This window comes from Heterocephalus glaber, unplaced genomic scaffold (assembly GCF_053883595.1).
Source record: "Heterocephalus glaber isolate CG9 unplaced genomic scaffold, H.glaber_assembly_v1.0 deba00000594, whole genome shotgun sequence".
In the NCBI taxonomy this organism is placed as follows: domain Eukaryota; kingdom Metazoa; phylum Chordata; class Mammalia; order Rodentia; family Bathyergidae; genus Heterocephalus; species Heterocephalus glaber.
This window is the reverse complement of record NW_028258151.1, coordinates 22832045-22853473: the sequence shown is the minus strand read 5'-3', so window position 1 is coordinate 22853473 and position 21429 is coordinate 22832045. Positions and strand designations below refer to the sequence as shown.

General features: G+C 40.1%; 1 pseudogene; it reads left to right on the top strand.

Moving 5' to 3' along the window:
* The first annotated feature begins 20842 nt into the window (after positions 1-20842).
* Positions 20843-21023, top strand: LOC147829548 (U2 spliceosomal RNA; annotated as a pseudogene).
* The last annotated feature ends 406 nt before the right edge of the window (positions 21024-21429 follow it).

Below are 21429 nucleotides of genomic sequence, written 5' to 3'. Positions count from 1 at the left end.
TTTTATAATTGTTATCTCTTCCTCTTGGATTGTTCCCTTTACAAGGACGTAGTGACCTTCCTTGTCTCTGTTAAGCAGTCTTGGCTTGAAATTCACTTTGTCTGGAAATAGAATAGCTACCCCTGCTTTTTCCCAGGTTCCAGTTGCGTGGAGCATTGTTTTCCATCTTTTGACTTACAGTCTATGAATTTCTTTATGAATTAAATCTGTTTCTTGTATGCAGCATATTGTTGGATCTTGCTTCCTGGTCCATTCTGCCAGTCTCTTTCTTTTGATTGGTGAATTAAGACTATTAACATTGATAGTTATAACTGATATGTATTGACTTATTCCTGTCATGTTATTTTTCTATTTTTGGCTTCCTTCTTTCCTCTTCTGTTTAATTTCTTGCCTTGCCTGGTAGATTCATTCTGTTGGGGTTCATGGAATTATAATCCTTGTTATCTCTCTCTCTCTAGAATATCCTTCAGACTACTTTGGAGTGGTGGGTTGATGGTCATGAATTTTTTCAGATGTTCTTTGTCATGGAGGTATCTCATTTCTCCATCAGTTTTGAAGGATAGTTTTCCAGGGTACATCAATCTGGGTTGGAGGTTCTTTTCCTTAAGGGCTTGAAATACATTTTAGTCCAAGATCTCCTTGACTTGAGAGTTTGTGTTGAGAAGTCTGCTGTGATTCTGATGGGCTTTTCTTTATAGGTGATTTGTTTCTTTAACAGCTTTTATTTTATTTATTTATTTATTTATTTATTTATTTATTTGGTACCAGGGATTGAACTCGGGACCTTGCGCTTGAGAGGCAGGCAGTGGCATCCCTGAGTTAAATCTCTGGGCCCTAAAGATTTTTTTTTTTGATCATGGATAATTGGAGTTCTACGTGCCTCACTTATCTGTTTCCCTGTTTGGGAAGTTTTCTGCTTCTGTGAAGTTTATTTCCATGAACAGGTTTTTTTTATGTCATTTGCACTATCTCCTCATTTTTCATTGACTCTGATCAATCTTCTGTTATTCTTTGCGTCATCTACCAGCTGCTAGATTGATTTCTCATGGTCCCTTGCTATTTTTAAGAAATCTTTCTTTCCATGATCACTAACCACAATCTTGTCTTCTATATCAGATATTCTGTCCTCACATTGGCCATTCTGCTGCATATACTTTCTTTTCTCTCTCTCATTTTTTTTTTTTTACCAGGAACTGAACTCAGGGCCTTGTGCTTGCCAGACGAGCACTGAGCTACATCTCCAGCCCTGGTGTGTATACTTTCAATGGAGGTTTTTTTTTTTGGTACCAGGGATCGAACTCAGGACCTTGCACTTTCTAGCCAGGCACTGGAACTAAGGGACTGAGCTAAATCCCTGGCTCTCAGTGGAGTTTTTAATCTTCTGGATATTTGTTTGAATCTGTTTCATGGATTCCATTTCTTTCCTTTGCCGGGGATTCATGGTTTCCACCATTTTCCTGAGTTCCTCTATTTTTTTTGTCTGTATCTGCTCTAGAGTCACTGAGCATCTCTTTTATTCTGATCATCACCTCTGTAGTTATCTGAGAAATTATTTCTGCTTTGATTTTTTTTCCTAGAGCCTTGTTCATGTGCTTTGTTACTTCTGCTGTTACCAATTCAGAGAGTCCAGGTGGATGGCTTTTGGATTGTTCCACCTCATTGGCCCCTGGGTTTGCTTTTAGTGAGCTAAAACTCTGGAGGTTTGCATCTTGTTTAAGTGTCTTCTCATTTTCTGTTTTTTTAAAAGTTTAATTCCTTGACTGATGCTTATAAATTGCTTACAGTGAGTAGCTTCATTGCCAATATTCAGAACCCTTAGGAAAAACTGTGTCTCAGAGATGTCTTCCAGGTGTAGCTAGCTTTTGGGTTTTGAGTCTGTTGCAAGATCCTACCTCTTCAATTTATTGGGGATGAGAAGTTTCTGCCTACTTGGCCCACCCTCCAGTTCTTTGGTACTGGCCTACAGTTTTTTTTTAAGACGCTTACGCAATTTCAGTCTTGATATACCAGGAAGAACAACTGATTAGCACAATTATGTCACTTTGACTAAAGTAGTACAATCAGCAATAACAGTAGCATCAAACACAGCCTAGAAAATGACAAATGGTGGTAACTATTAATTTGCCACCTTTAACCATATGGACTAGATTTGTGGTTATATTATGAAATCTAAAACAAACCAGATAAATGTATGCAATAAAGAAGCCCTTAATATGGTGATTTTACCCTTAGGGAGGAAGATTTAAAAGGGGTTCCAGGAGAAAAATAGAGAAATAGAAGAAGAGGAAAAGATTAGAAGGAAGGCTGGAGGACAAAGGAAGATCATACAAACTTTGAGAAACTGGTGAAGAAGACAGGAGGGAAAAAGAAAGGAAGAAATAAAAATAAGAACAGAACAGAATAACAGTAAAAAACCTAGAAATTGTGTTCATACAATCAAGAAAAACCCAAAACAAAATAAGAGCAAAAACTAGAAAAGAGGAAAACATAAAGAAAAGAGAAAAAGAAAGTCCTATTCAAAGTGTGCCTCTGCTGTCACTGGTAGACAATATGGGCAGCAGAGTCCAGATCTGAATTGATTAACCCCAGCAAGCCAGCATAGCTTTATGGTGGGTAGTGAATAATCCCAGACAGCCTGCACCTTTAGTTCCACTGAAGTTCAGGTTGGTTTCTGGCTATGAGACTGTAACTGGATTTGTTGAGCGTACAACAGCCCATGTGCATCCTGCCAGCTTGAACTCTGCTCCCTGACCTCCTGCTGACTTGAACTAGGCACCCTCACTGAGACACCAAGAGACACTAGATGGAATTGGTCCATAACTGTTGTGAATTCCAACCTCAGTTGGCCCCTCTCTATTTTTATTTATTTTTAAATTTAATTTTAAATTTTATTTTATTGGTACATTTTAGGTGTACAATATAATGACATTCATTGTTGGAAATCTGCACCTTTACATAATCTCTCTTGGTTCTTATTTTTCCCCCTTCCCCTGCCCTCCCTTCAACGCCTCCATCCCTCCCTATTTACAAAGACTTTGTTTCTATGTTTTCATTTTCTCATATTAATTCCATTCCCTTCTTTCCTTTCCCCTTCTCCTCCCACTTCCCCTTCCCCTTTGCCCCTTTTCTTCCTGTTTCACATTATCTATTATACCTTTTAGTTCTTATTTACACTTCCAGTTTCTCACACTAGAGAAACTATTCAGTATTTACACATGTGTGTGAGTAGTACTCCATTTTATTTATTTATTAAAAATTTTTAATTTGGGGGTTTTTTTTGAGTCAGGGTCTCCCTTCGTAGTTCAGGCTGGCCCTGAACTCACTATGTAGCCCAGGCTGGCCTCGAATTTGCAGTGATCCTCCTGCCTCAGTCTCCCAAGTGCTGGGATAACAGGCATGTGCCACCATGCCCAGTGTTTCTTTTTGTTTTGTTTTGTTTTGTTTTGGTACCATGGTTTGAACTCTGGTCCTTGTGCTTGCAAGGCAGGTGGTGAGTACTCCATTTTATTAAAAACCCACATTTTCTTTATCCAGTCTCCAGTTGATGGGCAATTGGGCTTTTTCCAAGTTTTAGCTATTACAAATTGTGCTGCTATGAACATGGGTGCACATACATCACTGTGGTATGATTCTTTTAATTCTTTGGGGAAGATACCAGCAGGGGAATAGTTGGGTCAAATGGGACTTCCAATCCTAGTTCTTTTAGGTATGTCCATACTGATTTCCACAGTGGTTGCACCAGTCAACACTCCACCAGCAGTGGAGCAGGGTTCCTCTTTCCCCACAGCCCAGCCAGCATTTGTTATTGGTTGATTTCTTGATAGCAGCCATTCTTTCTGGAGTGAGGTGGAATCTCAGCGTTGTTTTCATTTGCATCTCTTGAATGACCAGTGATGTTGAACATTTTTTCATATGTTTATTTGCTATTTCTACTTCTTTGTCTGAAAAATGTCTGTTCATTTCAGATGCCCATTTTTGGATTGGGTCTTTAAATTTGGGAGTCTGATTTTTTAAAATTCTTTATATATTCTAGAAAGTAGACCTTTGTCTGAGAAACAGCAGGTGAAAGTTTTTCCCACATTATGGGTTGTCTTTTCACCCTGCTGGTGGTTTCTCTTGCTGTGCAGAAGCTGTTTAATAAGAAGAGATCCCACTTATTGATTGTTTGTGCTAGTTCATGGGCAACTGAGGTTTTGTTCATAAAATCTTTTCCTACACTAATGTCTTCACAAGTTCTACCTAATCTCTGTTCCAGCCAGTTCAGCATTTCTATTTTAATGTTTAGATCTTTAATCCATTTTGATTTTAGTTGAGTGCATGGTGAGAGATACAGGTCTAGTTTTAATCTTTGGCAAGTTGAAACCCAATTTTTCCAGCACCATTAATTAAAGAGGCTATCTTTCCTCCAGTGAGGGTGTTTGGCTCCTTTCTCAAAGATGAGATGGCTGAGTGTGTCTGGAGTTGTTTCTGCATCTTCTAATCTGTTCCACTGGTCCTCAGGTCTGTTTCTTTGCCAGTGCCATGCTGTTTTTATCACAGTAGCTTTGTAGTATAGTTGCAGGTTGGGGATTGTGATACCCCCTGCCATGTCTCTGTTACCTAGAATTGCTTTTGCTATCCTGGGTCTCTTCTTGTTCCAAATGAATTTTTGGATTGTTTTCTCAAGGTCTGTGAAGTATGCTGCTGGGATTTCAATTGGGATTGCATTGAATCTATAGAGCAGTTTTGGAAGTATTGCCATTTTCACTATATTGATCCATCCTACCTAGAAGCAGGAGATGTCTTTCCATTTTCTGATATCATCTTCAATCTCTTTTCAGAGTGCTGTAGTTTTCAGAGAAGTCTTTGACTTCTTTTGTTAGGTTGATTCCTAAGTATTTCAGTTTCTTGGATGCTATTGTGAAAGGAATTGTTTGCCCTATTTCTGTCTCAGTGAGTCTGTTGTTCGTGTATAGGAAAGCTATTGATTTTTATGTGGTGACCTTGTATCCAGCTACTCTACTGAATTTGGTTATTAAGTCTAGAAGACTTTTGGTGGCATTCTTGGGGTCTTCTATATAGAGTATCATGTCATCTGCAAATAATGAGTTTGACTTCTTAATTTCCTGTCTTTATTCCTTTTATTTCTTTCTCTTGGCTAATTGCCGTGGCTGATGTTTCCAAAACTATATTGTACAGGAGTGGTGATAGTGGACATCCTTGTCTTGTTCCTGATTTCAGTGTGAAGGATTTCAGTTTTTGACCATTTAGTATGATATTGGCTGTTGGTTTTCATAGATAGTTTTTCTCCGATTGAGGTAGAGACCATCTATTCCAATTTTTTGTAGGGTTTTTATCATAAATGCTTGTTGGATTTTTGTCAAATGCTTTTTCTGCATCTATTGAGGTGATCATATGGTTTTTGTCCTTGGCTCTATTGATATAGTGTATTACATTGATTGATTTGCTTATGTTGAACCATCCCTCCATCCCTGGGATGAATCCCACTTGGTCAGGGTGTATGATCGTCTTGATGATTTTCTGCATTCTTTTTGCCAGTATCTTATTAAGGATTTTTGCATCTATGTTCATTAGTGAGATTGGCCTAGAGTTCTCTTTTTTGGTTGGATCTTTCTCTGCTTTGGGGATCAAGGTGATGCTTGCTTCCAGGAATGAATTTGGGAGTATTGCTTCCTTTTCAATTTCATTAAAGTTTTTAAACAGTAGTGTCAGTTGTTCCTCTCTAAATGTCTTGTAGAATTCAGCAGTGAAGCCATCAGGACCTGGGCTTTTCTTAGTTGGTAATTTTTAAATTATATTTTCAATTTCATTGATTAATATTGGGTTGTTTAGAATTTTTAGGTCTGCTTCGTTCAACTTTGGTAATTCATACATACCTAGGAATCTGTCCATTTCTTCTGTGTTTTCCATCTTATTGCCATATAAGTTCTTGAAGTAGGTATTGATGATCCTCTGGATTTCTGCTGGGTCTATTGTAATTTCACCCTTTTCATTCCTAATTGCATGGATTTGGGCCTTTTATTTCCTTTTTCTGATAAGATTGTCTAAGAGTTTGTCAATTTTGTTTATTCCTTTGAAGAACCAACTCTTGACTTCATTAATTTTTTGATTCGTTCTCTTAGTCTCCATTGAATTGATTTCTGCTCTGATCTTTATAATTTCCTCCCTTGTATGAGCTTTGGGTTTGTCTTGCTCTTCTTTTTCTAGAAGCTTGAGGTTCAGCATCAGGTTGTTTAATTGGGCTCACTCTGTTTTCCTAATATGAGTATTCACTGCTATGAATTTCCCTCGTAAGACTACTTTCATTGTGTCCCATAGATTTCTGATATGTTGTATTGTCATTGTCATTTAATTGAAGGAACTGTCTAATTTCTTCTTTTAGTATATGTGCTGCTGAAGCGAGCACATGTCTGATTTCTTCTTTTATTTCCTCTGTGACCCATTGGTTATTCAGAAGTGTGTTGTTCATTTTCCATGTGTTTATGAAATTGTTGCAGTTTCTTTTGCTACTGATCTCCAATTTTATCACACTATGGTCTGGTAATATACAGGGGATAACTTCAATTCCTTTGGGCTTACTTAAACATGTTCTATGAGCGAGTATGTGGTCTATTTTGGAGAACAACCCGTGTGCAGCTAAAAAGAATGTGTATTCTGATTTTGTAGGGTGGAACACTCTGTAAACATCTGTTAAGTTCATTTGTTCAAGAGTTTGAGTTCTAGTATTTCATTACTTATTTTTTTGTCGAGTTGATCTATCTATTTGTGACAGTGGGGTATTGAGGTCCCCCACTACTATTGTATTAGTGCATATATGACTTTTTATGTCCATTAGCATTTGTTTTAAATAGTTGGGTGCACTGGTGCATATATATTTATGATTGTCATCTCTTCCTCTTGGATTGTTCCCTTTACAAGGATATAGTGTCCTTCTTCATCTCTCTTCATCAGTGTTGGTTTGAAATCCACTTGATCTGCAAAGAGGATAGCTACTCCTGCTTTTTTTGGTTTCCTGTCACATGGAATATTGTTTTCCACCCTTTAACTTTCAGTGTATGAATTTCTTTTTGAATTAAGTGTGTTTCTTGTATGCAGCATATTGTTGGATCTTGCTTCTTGACCCATTCTGCCAGTCTATTTCTTTTGATTGGTGAATTGAGACCCTTAGCATTGATGGTTATAACTGATATGTATTGACTTATCATTGTCATGACTTTTTCTTTTTGTTGGATTCTCCCCCTTTGCATTTAATTTCTTGTTGTGCTTGATAGATTCATTCTTCTGTGCTTCCTGGGGTTGTAATCCTCATTGTCTTTTCCTAGTATATTGTCTAAAATTTTTTGGAGTGCTGTTTTGGTATTCATGAAGTTCCTAAGGTGTTCTTTGTCTTGAAAGTATTTTATTTCTCCATCAATTTTGAGAGATAGTTTTGCAGGGTACATCAGTCTGGGTTGGAGGCTGTTTTCCTTTAGGGCTTGGAATACATCACTCCAAGCTCTTCTTGCCTTCAGGGTTTGTGTTGAGAAGTCTGCTGTGATTCTGATGGGCTTTCCTTTGTATGTGATTTGTTTCTTTTCTCTAACTGCATGTAGAATTTTGTTCTTCTGTTCAGTTTCTGGAATCTTAACTATTATATGCCTATGTGTAGATTTTTTTTGGATCAAGGCTAGTTGGAGTCCTATATGCCTCACTTATCTGTATGTCAAATTCTTTTCCCCTACTTGGTAAGTTTTCTGCCATTACTTCTGTGAAGAGTTTTTTAATGTCATCGGCACTCTCTCTTGTTTCTTCATTGTCTCCAACCAGTCTTATGTTATTCTTCTTTGCATTATCTAGCAGCTGCTGGATTGATTTCTCATGGTCCTTTACAATTTTAAAGCAATTTTTCTTTTCCTGGTCACTAATTGCAATCTTATCTTCTATAAGTGAAATTCTGTCCTCACATTGGCTCATTCTGCTGTGTAGACTTTCAGTGGAGTTTTTAATCTCCTGGAAATCTGTTTGCATGTGTTTTATGGATTCCGTTTGTTTCCTATGTTGGGATTCCATCATGTTCCTCAGCTCCTCTCTAGATTTATTAATCATGTCTTGCACTGTGAGCACAATTTCTGCTGTTATCTGAGAATTATTTCTGATTTCATTTTTTCCAGATCCTCTTTTGTTGCCAGTTCAGGAGTGCAGGTGGTTGAGTATCAGAGTGTTCCATCTCATTGGGGTTGCTGTAGGTGATCTGGAAGTCTGGTTTTGAGACTTGTTTAAGTGTCTTCTCATTTTGACGGGGGTGTGTGTGTGTGTGCGCGCGCACGCGTGTGTGTGTGTGTGTATGTGTTGCTGACTACTGCGAGGCTCACCTCCTCTGTCCTGGGAGTGGTGGTCCAGTGGCCTGGAAGTGTCCTCCTCTACACTGGGAGCAGTGCTCCCAGTTGGCCCCTCTCTAAAATATCTATTGGCCAATCACTCTCTCCTGGGTGACATCTGAACCCAAATAACTCACCATCCACTTTAGCCCACTGCATCCACTGCTCCATTCCACCAGAGAATTTCTTTATGGAGGCCTCTGGGGTTGCCAGTAGTCACTATGTATCTGCAGGTTTGATCCACCATTCCCACACTGTGAGTCTGGGCCCTGAGAGAAAGCACTGCTTGCTACCTCCCTCCTCTTTGTTGAAGTCTCTCTCTTTGCTCATCCCTATGGACTTCAATTCTTGCTTTAGATCTTTCCTGGGTCCTGGGGACCCACTTCCCTTCTTCTCCTCCTCAAGCTGCTATATTCTAGTGTCAAGACACCGAATTTTAGAGAAGCTCTTTCTCTGATGCTCACTGCTCTGCCATCTTTCTGGAAGTGCCACTGTCTTAAAAATCTTTCAAATTTTAAACCTGACAGAGCCCTAGGGGATGGCACTTGTTTTAAAGAGTTCATCCTTATCTGGGATCTGCTTTTCATTCTGTTGATGTGGAAATCTAATTTTGTTAGCATCTCAAAAGTACAGCTATCACTGGGAGTACATGCATGTGTACTTATCATACTGGACACCAGTGAGGTGAGTATTGTGTGTGTTTGTGTGTGTGTGTGTGTGTGTGTGTGTGTGTGTGTGTAAGGGTGACAGGGAAGTATAGCAAGTGCAAGTGTAGAATGTGGTGAGGTTGACCTATATATTTTTCAGTAAGAGAATCTTTCTATAAAAAGATTGAAAGTCACCTGGAGGAACAACAGAACCAGCAGAGACAAGACGGACCCTTTCAAAGGACCCTTCAGGTCTCAGCACTGACAAGTCGTATTTACTTTTTTATTTTTTAATATATTATTTTTTATTAGTATGTGTTTGTAGTCCATAATACTTACATTTATCTTAGGGAGTAGGTACATATACTTAATTCTTTTTATTCCCATTCTCCTTTCTTTCCTCCTCTCTTCTCTAGATCCCCTTCCCATTCGCAAACATGTCACCTTTCTTGGTTGCTTCTTCTAGAGCAGCCAGAGGGGGTTGCTCGGTTGGAGCCTTGAGCCTCAAGGGGGAGCTCTAAGCTTCAGTTCTAGGACTAAGCAAGCGCATCCAGCCAGAGCTGGTTCTGTGGAGAGAAGCAAAAACAGGATTTTTGGAGAGAAGAAGGTGGGTAGATAGGTGGACTGTGCTTAGGAAAATTAGATTTTCTGCTAGTCAGGGCATGTGGGAGTTTGACAAGTGTGTTTGGGGAAACTGTTGGGTAAATTTTTTAAATCTCTCAATATCTAGAATTGAATACAGTAATATGTATAAAACATATATGATTATAAACATTAAATGTGGATATTGTAAAAATTTCAAATATTGGAGAAAGTAAAGCTTGAAAAGTGAAATTTCCCTGGGTCATTCTGTACTGTGACCTACTTCCCCCAAAGTCAAAAATATACTGTTAAGAGTTCAGTGCATTTGCTGTAACTGTATTAACTAGCACAGCTAGTTAAATAACGAAATGTGTACAAAAACATACAGGATTAAATAACTAAATATATGTACAAGAAGACACACATCCATGACTTTGCATAAATACGAGCATCGACATTTAAATTCACCAAGATAATCCAGGCCATAAAGCAAACTGGAAAGCTTGTGTTGTACGGACATTCTCTTCCAAGAGCAAGTAGCACAAAAAGATATCTTACCTGAAATTCCTGGTCTGAGTGTGGAAACATAACAGAGGGAATGAGTTAACTTTCCACAATGCCTCTTAAGTAAAAGGGCTCCCTCCACACCTCCATGAGCATATGAGGGACTGGAATCTCAGGGGGTCACACTTTGGGTTCTGTTGATCTTCTCTATATCATTTTGAATTGCCTTATTACATATATTATAACTGGGTGTTCTTTTTAAAATTCCTTACATTTGGGTGAAAGTTAAGTTTTTAAGAAATGAGTTCTTTTTTTTTTTTTTTTTTTTTTTGAGGTAGGGTCTCACTTTGCAGTGCAGGTTGGCCTTGAACTCACTATGTAGCCCAGGCTGCCCTCAAATTCACAGTGATCCTCCTGCCTCAGTCTTCCAAGTGCTGGGATTACAGGTGTGCGCCACCACAACCGGCTTACCTATGAGTTCCTTAGAAAGATGTTTCATGACCTATTTAAGTGATTACACCAGCTTACTAATTTTTTTGTCCATGTTTTCAAAGAGAGTGGTGAAAGGGAAATTTTTAAGAGCAGTTATTAAAAATAAATTGACAGCTCCAAATCCTATTCATATTAATAAATCTAAGAGTAAACTCCATCATTAGCTATGAGTGTAAATATGTAAAGTGTTTCTTAAAAACAACCATTATTCCTGTATCCTTCATGTATATAAACCTAGAAATGTGAGCTCTGATTACTTTACAGAACAGATGACAGATGGTTCCTCTGGCACCAGAGTGTTCATCTCATCCACTAGAGGGTACCTGAGAGTTAGCCAACTAAAGCATTCAGGAAATTAAATTTCAAAATCTGAGCTAGAGACCACAGACCTAAAGTGACATAGACACCCATACTTCTGGTACATTGTTAACAAATTAAATTTGTTAAAAGGCAGCCCTCCGAAATTGCAGCATCTTCATACTCTTCCATTCATATACGGATACCCACTTTTGAAAAATTTTTGTATCTTGGCTAGATAGGGGAGTAAGGGACATTATACAATATATTAAATGATGATAAAAATGTCCGTGAAAATGTTAGTGAAAATTGTGATGTTTAAGTTTACTGAAAAAAGGTTGGTAATTTTATCATCATAGTCCCAGAACTGTTTCTCTATTTTGTGTAATTAGTGTGCTACTTAATTGGATTCACCCTGAATAGTCTCATGAAAGGTGCAAAATGGTACTGTTCTTTCCTTAGGTTCATCTTCTACTTCTCACTCCCGCTTCATATTCCAGTAAGAGCCAATTATTGTACTGCACATTAATACTAAAAATTGGAAATAGTCCAAATAACTAATAGTAGGAAATAGAAAAGACAACCATTGTATGTTATGACAATGGATATTTATGACAATGGACATTTATGTTAATCTATTAATTGTAGTATGTATAAATTACAATGTTAATTCAATAGGATTAGGAATGAATTTTAAAAAATGTGTTGACTCTTTAATAATCAGTTTTTGTGTTATGTGGGTGAGAACAGGAAAAAATCCTGGCTTTGAGTATATGATTTGGTGAGCAAGGAGTGCATAAAGAGAGCCATGATCAGATACTTAGAGGGTAAGGATTAGATTATGAGCATGAGCTTTGGAGTTAGAAGTTCAGGCTCTCCCATGCATTTGTTGTATGACCTTATGCAAATTATTTCACCTGTGTCTGAGCCTTAGTTTTGTCACCTGTTAAATGGATGTGATTGCTGATTGTGACACGTCAGTTTGACTGAATAAGAGCTACCTAGCAGATTAGTAAAATTCTGGGTATATCTGTGGGTGATTGTCATATAGGTCAGCAAACTGAGGGGGGAAGACTCACTCTGGATGTGAGTGGCACCAACCAATAGGCCTATAGCCTAGATGGAATAAAAAGAGAAAAGAAGAAGGAAGCATTCATTTTTTGGAAGAGCTCCAGGCTTTGCCATTGGCTTTGGACATTGGCCTCCAGTTTCTTCAGCCTTTTAATGGAGATGCTTCAAACTTCCAACAGAGACTTGCACTGGGGCTCTACAGTGAGCTTCCAGGCTTTTGATCTTTGACTGCACTGGAACCTCTGGCTTCTAGCACACAGATGGCCAGTTTGGATTTTCCCATCTCTGATCCCACAGACGGCCATTGTGACTCTTCCACTTCTGATCCTGTAAGCCTACCTAATAAATTCCTTTGAATAATTATACTTATATTTTATATTGTTTCTGTTCCTCTAGAGAACTTTAATGCAATGGGGATAATCACCTACCTTCATTCCACTGTAAATATTGATGAATATAAAGCGCCTGATACCTGGTACTGAGTATAGAGTTTTGTCCATGATAGAAGTAGAGGTGATTTGCACCCTTGCTGCTTTCTTTGTGTAGCAGGGGACAGGCTGCAGCTCATTGCTTGAGATCATGCATGACAGACTGTCCCAGGAAGCCACCACCAGGACGAAATAGAAACACTTTTCCAGGGCCAGACAATTTCTCTGGTCTGGCAAGCTTCAGCCACATCCTGACAGTCCAATTTTTTTGGATAGTCCAGTGGTTTCTGGCTGCCCAGCATGTGGAAAATCACTGAGAAAGAATCCTGCCTCCCTTAGACAGGCTGAGTTCCTGTTTGCTTTAGCTGCTTAAAGGCCCAGTGGTCAAAGTGACCATTTTTGAGGGAAGCCTTCTTATAGTTTGGAGTGCAGTGTACACTTCTGCTCCCACATAGGCTAGGCAACCTCAGACAACTCTCTTCACTGAGATATAGGCTTGGGGCCCGGATGGCAGAGGAAGTGTCTCTCAAGCAAAGCGATGAGGGATGCTGAAGTCCAGGAAACCTGCTGAGCCAAGAGTCAAAGGGAAGCTGAGGTCAGAAACTAGACAGCTTCCCAAAGAGGGGAAGATCCAAATAAGTTGCCAAGCCAAGGTGGGCAGAAACTGTGCTGAAATCCAAGGTGCAGAGCAGGGAAAGAAAACCAGGAAGATGAGTGCAAAGGACAGGAAGTGCCTGCTATTCACTGGCTGTTCCTGATATGAGGGGATTATACTCCAATGTGACCAGATGGATAAATAAGCTAACTTCACATGTTGGCAAGTGCTGTTAAGAGAGACAGCCTAGGATAATGTGACAGAGAGCTCCTAGGAAGGCTGTTATAGCTAAGGTGGTGCTCCAGGCAGGACAAGCAACAAGGGCAAAGGCCCTTAGCCAGGATGACAGAAGGTGGCCAAGGTAGCTGGAATACAGTGAATGAAGCAAGAGGTGGAAAAAATGAGTTTAGAGAGGTAGGCACTTACCATATCACATTGAACCTTATGCTTGTAAGCCATGATAAAGAGTTTGGGTTTTAGCAACACAATGGAAAGCTATTAGAGGTTTTAAATTGAGAATGGGGGTTGGCATGGTCTACATTACAGATTAGAATGATCACTGTGGCTGCTCTGTAGAGCATGGACCATAGTAAAACAAGAGTCATGGCCGTAAGACTAATGGGATGTTGTTGAAATAGATCAAAGAATAAATGGTGATTGTTAGGGAAGAGATGGGAACTGGGTCACAGGGTGAAGTTGGCCGCAAGATCTCATATGGAGATTGATCTTTCTGGATTTCACTGGTGCATTGGAATTGGGACATAAGGGGAAAAATCAAGGTGACCCTTGTGTTTTTTGCCTGAGCAAATGTACGTGGGAGGGTGCCATTTCCTAAGGTGGTGAAGGACTGAAGGATGGTGGATTTGGAAGAAAGACAATGCTCCTTCTTTGGCTCTGTTGAGTTTGAGGCACCTGTCAGACATTGTACGTGGAGATGTCAAGTGGATAGTAGTATCTGAATCTGGGGTCAGGGAAGAGATCTGGGCTACAGAGGTCCATTCCAGAGGCATCCATATTTATGTTAATGTTATTTAAAACTCGGGGCTGGGCTAGATGAAATTCTCTAGGGAGTAGTGTCTCTAGAGAAGAGCTTTGAGGGTGGAAACTGGAAACCTCCAATGTTTAGAGGCTTGGTGGTGAGTGAGGAGGAGCTGACCAGCAGACAGAAAAGGAGCTGTTGAGTAATGCAGTAAAAGACCAAGCAAGTGCAAGGTCATGAAAAACCCAAGAGGAACATGTCTCATGAGGAAAGAAATGACCAACTGAGTTAGGAAAGACAGATAATTGGCACTGGCACCTTGATAACAGGTATTTTAAGTGGGATGGCTGCAAAAGGGCACATAAACCGGATCCCAGTGGGCAGAGAAAAGGATGTGAGGCAAGGGAAAAGCAGCTTTTCTAAAGCTTTCCTGTGGAAAGGGGCAGAGTAGAGAGCAGACAGATGGTCCTCAGAATCTTATAAAGATGTCTGGAGACAGAGAACAATGACCCAGAGGAAAAAGAATGGTTGATGCTACAGCGAGAAAAAGATAATCTGTATAAATGAAACCCTGGAGAATGTGATGGCAGATGGGTCCAGGAGCACAGGACCTTTCACTTCTCCACTGCACCAGGAGGGAAGGTGAAGAGTGTATGCAGGTGCAGGATCTTCAGTGCTGCAGTCTTGTGGGTCCCTAGACAACTCCAGTCCTGTAACAGGGGGAACCTACTGGTGATATTTATAGGGGCTTCGGGATCAAATTAGACACAAGTTCCCATAAACTAGTTGAGAAAAAAAATCAGTCCAGTATCCACGATTCCTTTCCAATCTTGAGATTGTCCTTGTACTTACACCAGGCTGGTAGGTGGCCTCCCCTCCTGACTTCTGTCAGAACAGCCTTGGTCCTGAGGGTCTGTATTCTGGTCTCTATCTAGATGTCCCCCTAAAGCCTCATGATATCCAGGATGGGATTTTGGAAGGTGATTGGACTGTAGGAGCATTATAGCTAACTGCTGTTAGGAGATGGGGCCTGGTCCTAAGGTCAGTCACTGTTGGGATAACCCAGAAGGCTATCTCTCCCTTCTTGGTTCCTCCCTTGATGTTCTCTGCTTCCCCACTGCCAGGTTGGGCACAGCTCTCCTCACTGCTTCTCTGCTATGGCACCCTGCTTGGAGTTTGCTGACTATGGACTGAGATCTACGAACTGTGAACCAAAATAAACTTTTCCTCCTTTAGGTTGAGGGTATCAGGTATTACGTTCCAGTGATGACAAAATAGACTAAGACAGTCTGTTTATTTAGATGTCCAGATAGATACAGATCAAGCTAAAATCTTGAGGGGACATGACTTGGGACTGCCAAGATGGGATTTCTGATACATATCCTATTCTATTTTGGTACAAAATTGAGAAAATAGCCTAGAGTTTTATAAAAGGTGAAGGAGAAGTAGGATGACTCAATAGCATTTCAGTTAGATGGATTGGGCTGGTTATTTAAAGATATAACTTAAAAATAAAAGAAAATTATAATAGCTACAGCTATTATAAATGAGTGTCTACCATGAACTGAAGGTTTTATAAATGAGTGAGACAATTATTAACATAGTTTTTTTCTTCCTGCTATACACATCGTCGTAGTCGTCGTCGTCGTCGTCGTTATTTAAGGTCTTGGTATGCAGTTCAAGCTGGTCTTGAACTCACTATGTAGCCCAGGGTGGCCTCAAACTTTTGGCAATCCACCTGCCTCAGTCTCCCAAGTGCTGGGATTACAGGGGTGTGCCACCAGATCTGGCTCTGCTCTGCATTAAAAAAAAATTTAGGTTCTGGAAATGATTCATGGGGCCTTTAGATACAATATGACTATAGAAATATCTCTTTATTTACTTCCCTGCAAACAAGGCATGGATGTCACCATGTTTTGCGGATGATGCAGTAAAGTCTAGAGAGTCTAGGTTTAGGTCTGAGAACTTCCCCAAAGGCCCATATGTTAAAGGATTGGTGCCCAGCTTGGTGCCACTGGGAGAAGGTGGAAACTTCAAGAGGTGGGGGGCTCAGTGGGAGTCTTCTGGCCATTGCGGGTGTGCCTTTGAGGGGGATAGTGTGACCCCATCCTTTTTCTTCTCTTTTGCTTTTAACCATGAGATGAGTGCTCTGCTCTGCCGTGTACTCTCACCATGGTATGCTGCCTCACTGCAGGCTCAGAAGCAGCAGGGCCAACTGACTGTGGATTGAAACCTCAAATCCTCAAATCCTTCTCTCTCTCTTTCTATATATATCTATATATCTCTATATAGATATCTATCTATCTATCTATCTATCTATCTATCTATCTATATCCCCCCAGCATTTCATTTGGAATTTCTGCTTTGTGCCTGTGTGCAGTTCCTATGCTGGTCAACTTGTGCTCTGTTAGCAAATGTAACATTGATTAGAAATTGGTAAACCAACTATTGAATGTTATATTCTGATTAGTTTGGGAGATGGTTGCAACAAGTCTGTTCACAGCATCATTTGGTTTATTACTATACCAATAAAGACCTGGTAGCTGAGTTCCAGGATAAATTTCTAAATTGAAAGCAAAATAAGTCTTTGCATCTACAAGGGCATACATTTTCATGCCATATTTTAAAAGTTTTTTTGGCATATAGTCTGAAGCCACAGCAGCCATGAAATGCTGCAAGATGTTCATCAAAAGTCATGTATTCAGATGTGTGTAAATTGCTTGGCAATTACTCATAAATCTGTCAAACAATGACTGGATAACAGGCAGATTGTCAGTTCTTTGTCTTTCTTGGTGGGTGGTTTTTGTTATCAACCCTCAGGCAACTTTGAAGGAAATCAAATCTGCTCAGTGTCATTGTTATTCTACAAACATCAAGGGCACACCCATTGCTTTTCCATAAATCATTTACATTCCCGTGATTACCATGAGAAAGCCCTGCTAAATACTGCAGATCTATGAATGATTTCAGTTCAGCTAGTAAAGTGTCATGATAAACACATTTCTGAGTATGGGTATTGGTGTATACAGAACATTTTACTTGTATTTCAGTCTTTGTGTACTTCACAACCTTTTGTAGCATTTTGTCTGTTACAACTTCCAATATAGAATGGCAGTGCTGGGATTCTGTCCAATAGGTTTCACCCCTGCCAAAGTCCTTACTATATTTTTGGACCTAGTTTTAACATTAGATTGTTCCATTTGGTTGCATGACCATTTTGCAACATTTTGACTAGTCAAATATGCACTCATATTGCTGTTTTCTTCATCACCTGAATCAAGGAAGTCTGCATTCCCTGTGTCTGTGTCAGTTGATCCTTGCTCCATTTCACTGTCACAGGAACTTTGGCTCACATGGCCAATATCAAAGTCATCATTATCATTATTATCATATACCCATGCCACTCTTCTGTAATGAAAACATGTATTTTACCATAATGGACCATCTTCATTATCCATGCATGAGTAATCTGATGATCCACTTTTGACCTCCTCCAAAACTTGCAAATATTGTTTTTCATGTGCCATTGTACTGAACTGAGTTACTTCTACCAGAAAAATCAAAAGAAAACTTTTTTTTTTGGTTCCAGGGAATGAACTTGGGACCTTGTGCTTGTGAGTCAGGTGCAGTGCCACCGAGTTAAATCTGCAGCCCCAAAAGAAAACTTAAAGAAACAAATCTGAAACACTCAGGAGGCTGAGGCAGGAGGATCACTGCAAGTTCGAGGCCAGCCTGGGCTACATAGTGAGTTCAAGGCCAACCTGAACTGCATAGTGAGACCTTGTCTCAACAACCCCCCCTCCCTGGCAAAAAAACACACAAAAAAAACCCCAACCCAAATCAAATCCTAGAGCAGTGTGGGTGTATTATACCCTGTGTGATGCTCAGGTAAAAATATGCAAAACCTGTTGGGTGGAGCATAATGTGGGTGTAAATCCCAATTTGACACTTTTGCACAAGTGCACACACCTTGCTGTTCATCCTACCAAGTGGGTAAACACAAAGATTGTTTCCTGTATCTTTCAGGGAGTGGTACTGAGATGCACAGCTGGCTACTGTTCTGCTAAAGTAAAATTTTACAGTAGAAAAGTAAGGGATGAGTTTTTGAAACCCATTGTTATGCTCATTGGGGGTGTGGATTAAGGGTGTGGATTGTGGTGGCAGAGGACTTGGATTTGAATCCACTCCAGCATTTCTTAGCTGTGTTGTCTTGGACGGGCTACTCAAGAGCGAGGAGCCTGTGTTTCTCCTTCTGTAAGTCAGGGTAAAGATAGCCCCTCTGTCAAGGTTTGCTCAGAGGATTATGTGAAGTAATATATACAAGATGTGTTGCATGGACCTGGTGAATGAAGGAGCCCAATAAATGTTAGTTATTATTATAATATACCACACTGGCCTCTGAGAGAGGCACTTTGACATTCGCCTGAGCCAGTCTCACTTCTGGCTCCAGAAACCTATATCCTATCTTGGAAATGTCTCTCATAATGGATTGTGTCCGCTTAACTCACCCTGCACTGTGCTTGAACACCAGCCATCTGAGAAACGCTTTGGATGATGCTATTACCCAACTGCATGAGTGGGTTTGATAGCTTTTCCAAAGGGCTGATATTTCGGTTGTGCAACTGTAACTGCTTCATGGCAATAGAAAAGATTTATTTTTGGGACCCCAATCAACCCTCAGCCCTATTTCTCAAACCCCAGCTACATCACAAGATGTCAAAGTCTTGTGGTATTAATGTTTGGTCAAAGGTGCTAGTGGCATTTTGCAGATGTAATGAAGAACACAGATTGTCTAAGATTGCTTTGTGATGCCTTCTGCCCCGAGCCCTGCTCACTCTTTAAGATCCAGCTGCCAGGAAAAGCAGCTGCAAGCTCACCCAGAAGGCAGCAGAAGGACAAAAAACTTGCTTGCTCTATTTTGCAGGAGGCTGGGCCCTTGGAGTAGGGCTAAAAGGTGCCACATGGTCAGGGGAAGGGCCTGGTACCCACCTCTTCTTGGACTCAAAGAGGGCAAAAGAAAAGGGTTGCCCACAAGTTTCAAAATTTAAACATAATGAAGTAGTTTTTGAATGTGGATGATTGCCTGACTCTTAAAGGAAGCAGGAATGGTGGTGGGAAGGGCAGAGGAAAAGGAGGAATTTTCTATTAGAAGACCAGGGAGAAAAGCAAGGAAATTCATCTTTTTAAATTGGTTGGTGAGACCTGAAGGCTGAAGAATTGCATGCTTGCTTCAGCACGCAATTTATGTTGGTTTGTCCTAACACTAAAGAAACTGAGTCAGGTAGATGTATTTTTATAACAGTGACTACCTGTGTCCTGAAGCTCATGGTCCCTGTTCTCTAAATGTTGGGGGCTTGAGATGTGGGGATATGGGGCTCAAGCTATGCACCTGCCTTGGTGTCTTAGACAAGTCACTTGGCCTCAGTTTTTTTCACCTGTATAATGGAATTAATGAGAGAATCTATATGGATAATAATGTGTGATGGAAAATAATGGCTTTTAAAGCAGAGCTGAAGCTGGGAGTGGTGGTGCATGCCTGTAGTCCCAGGATTTGGGAGGCTGAGGGAGGAGGATTGCTATGAGTTTGAGGCCAGCCTGAACTACATAAAGTCCCTGTCTCAAAACACACACACACACACACACACACACACACACACACACAACTGGAGTTGACAATAGCCACTTCTGCTTTTTAGAGGAGGTAGGCAGGCTTGACATCAGTGAGGAAATACACATTTGCTTCATGTACTTCCCCAGGGGATGGTAGAAAGGTAGGGGTTGGGGAGCTTGCATGTGCCTAGGTACAAGCTTAGGTGTTGGCATTTCCCCTTAATGGTATTTGGCTTTAGTAAGGGGACACTGGATCTGAAAATGGGGAGAGGGGCTGGAGAGGATTGAATTGTTCTACTTGATAAAATAGGAGCACAAGATAGTTTGGGGGACTATTGGTTAGTGAAGAAGGGAGAAGGATGGCCCAAGTAGTAGTGTAGAAAAGCCCAGTCCTTATCTGTTTATACGTTTATGTCAAAGCATTTGGCATAGTTCTTGGCTGCAGGATCATTTAAGAAATGGCAGTGAGTGGCTGAGCAGCAAAGGCATCTCATTGTTGTCCTATTGTCTCTCTCCTTGTAGACACAGTGTCATCTCTCTGTGTAGTCTGTGTGTGTTTGTGTGTGTGTGTGTGTGTGTGTGTATTGCATGTTGGAGGACCAGGGTAGACAGCAAAGAGGGATGTAATGTAATGTTCAGGTTCTAGCTCTAGAGGGTTTATTTCTTTGTTTCTTTAATTTTTTTCCTGTGTTTAAATTGGGGCAAGCTGGGGACAGTGACACATGCCTACAATCCCAGCACTTGGGCAGCTGAGGCAGGAAGATCGCTGCAGGTTTGTGGCCAGCCTGGGCTACATAGTGAGATCTTATCTCAAATAAAACAATAAAAAATCAGAGCAGAAAATACTACTTTACCTCATCAGATTTATGTGGAATTTAGATATCCTTCACTAAATGTTACCTCTGATGAGTACTTTATAGTAATAGTTATGTAAAGATGGTAGATTGTCTTAGAACATGTACTTTGTGGTTTTATTAAACTTTACCTGTACGTTCACTGCTGAAAATGTGAAAAACATAAAATAGAGGGCCGGGGATTTAGCTCAGTGGCATTGCACCTGGCTCACAAGCACAAGGTCCTGAGTTCGATCCCAAGTACCGCAAAAAAAAAACCAAACAACCCAAAAACCAAAAATATAAAATACAGAAAAACAACTACTTCAGCAGAAAGGTCACCACTTCAAACATTTTAGTTTGTGCCTCTGTTCCTTTCCCAAATGTACACACATTTTTTTGAAACTCACTTTTTATTGAGTATTGACAAATAAAATCATACATACAATCGCTTCTTGGCCTTTTGGCTAAGATCAAGTGTAAAATCATACATAATTAAGGCATACAATATCTTTTTTGTTTGTTCATTTTTTGAGACAGGGTCTTGCTGTGTAGTCCCGACTGGCCTTGAACTCGCTATGTAGTCCAGGGGTTACAGGTGTGTGCCACCACGCCCAGCCCAACATCGTGTTTCAAGACACACATGCACAGTGAAATGATTACTGCAATCAAGCTAATTAACATATATATCACCTCACATACTTATAGCAATTCTTAATTTCTTCCAATTAGAAACATTTTATTATAGCACACACACACACAAAACTATTTCCCGGTGTGGTGGGAAAGGCCAGCCTGGACTACTAAACAGAGAGACCCTGTCTCAAAGAACAAACAAACAAAAACAAAAACAATTTAAAAAAGGAAAATGTGCTCATCATCTTATTTCCAGAGACGGAGTGAAACAATTCAGTGAACAGCATTCTAGATGATTTCTTGTTATCAAAATAAAAATTAAAAAAATAAAAAATTGGCAATGCCATATGTTGTTTTGTGACTTGCTACTTCACATAACAGAGTGTAGTGGAGAGCTT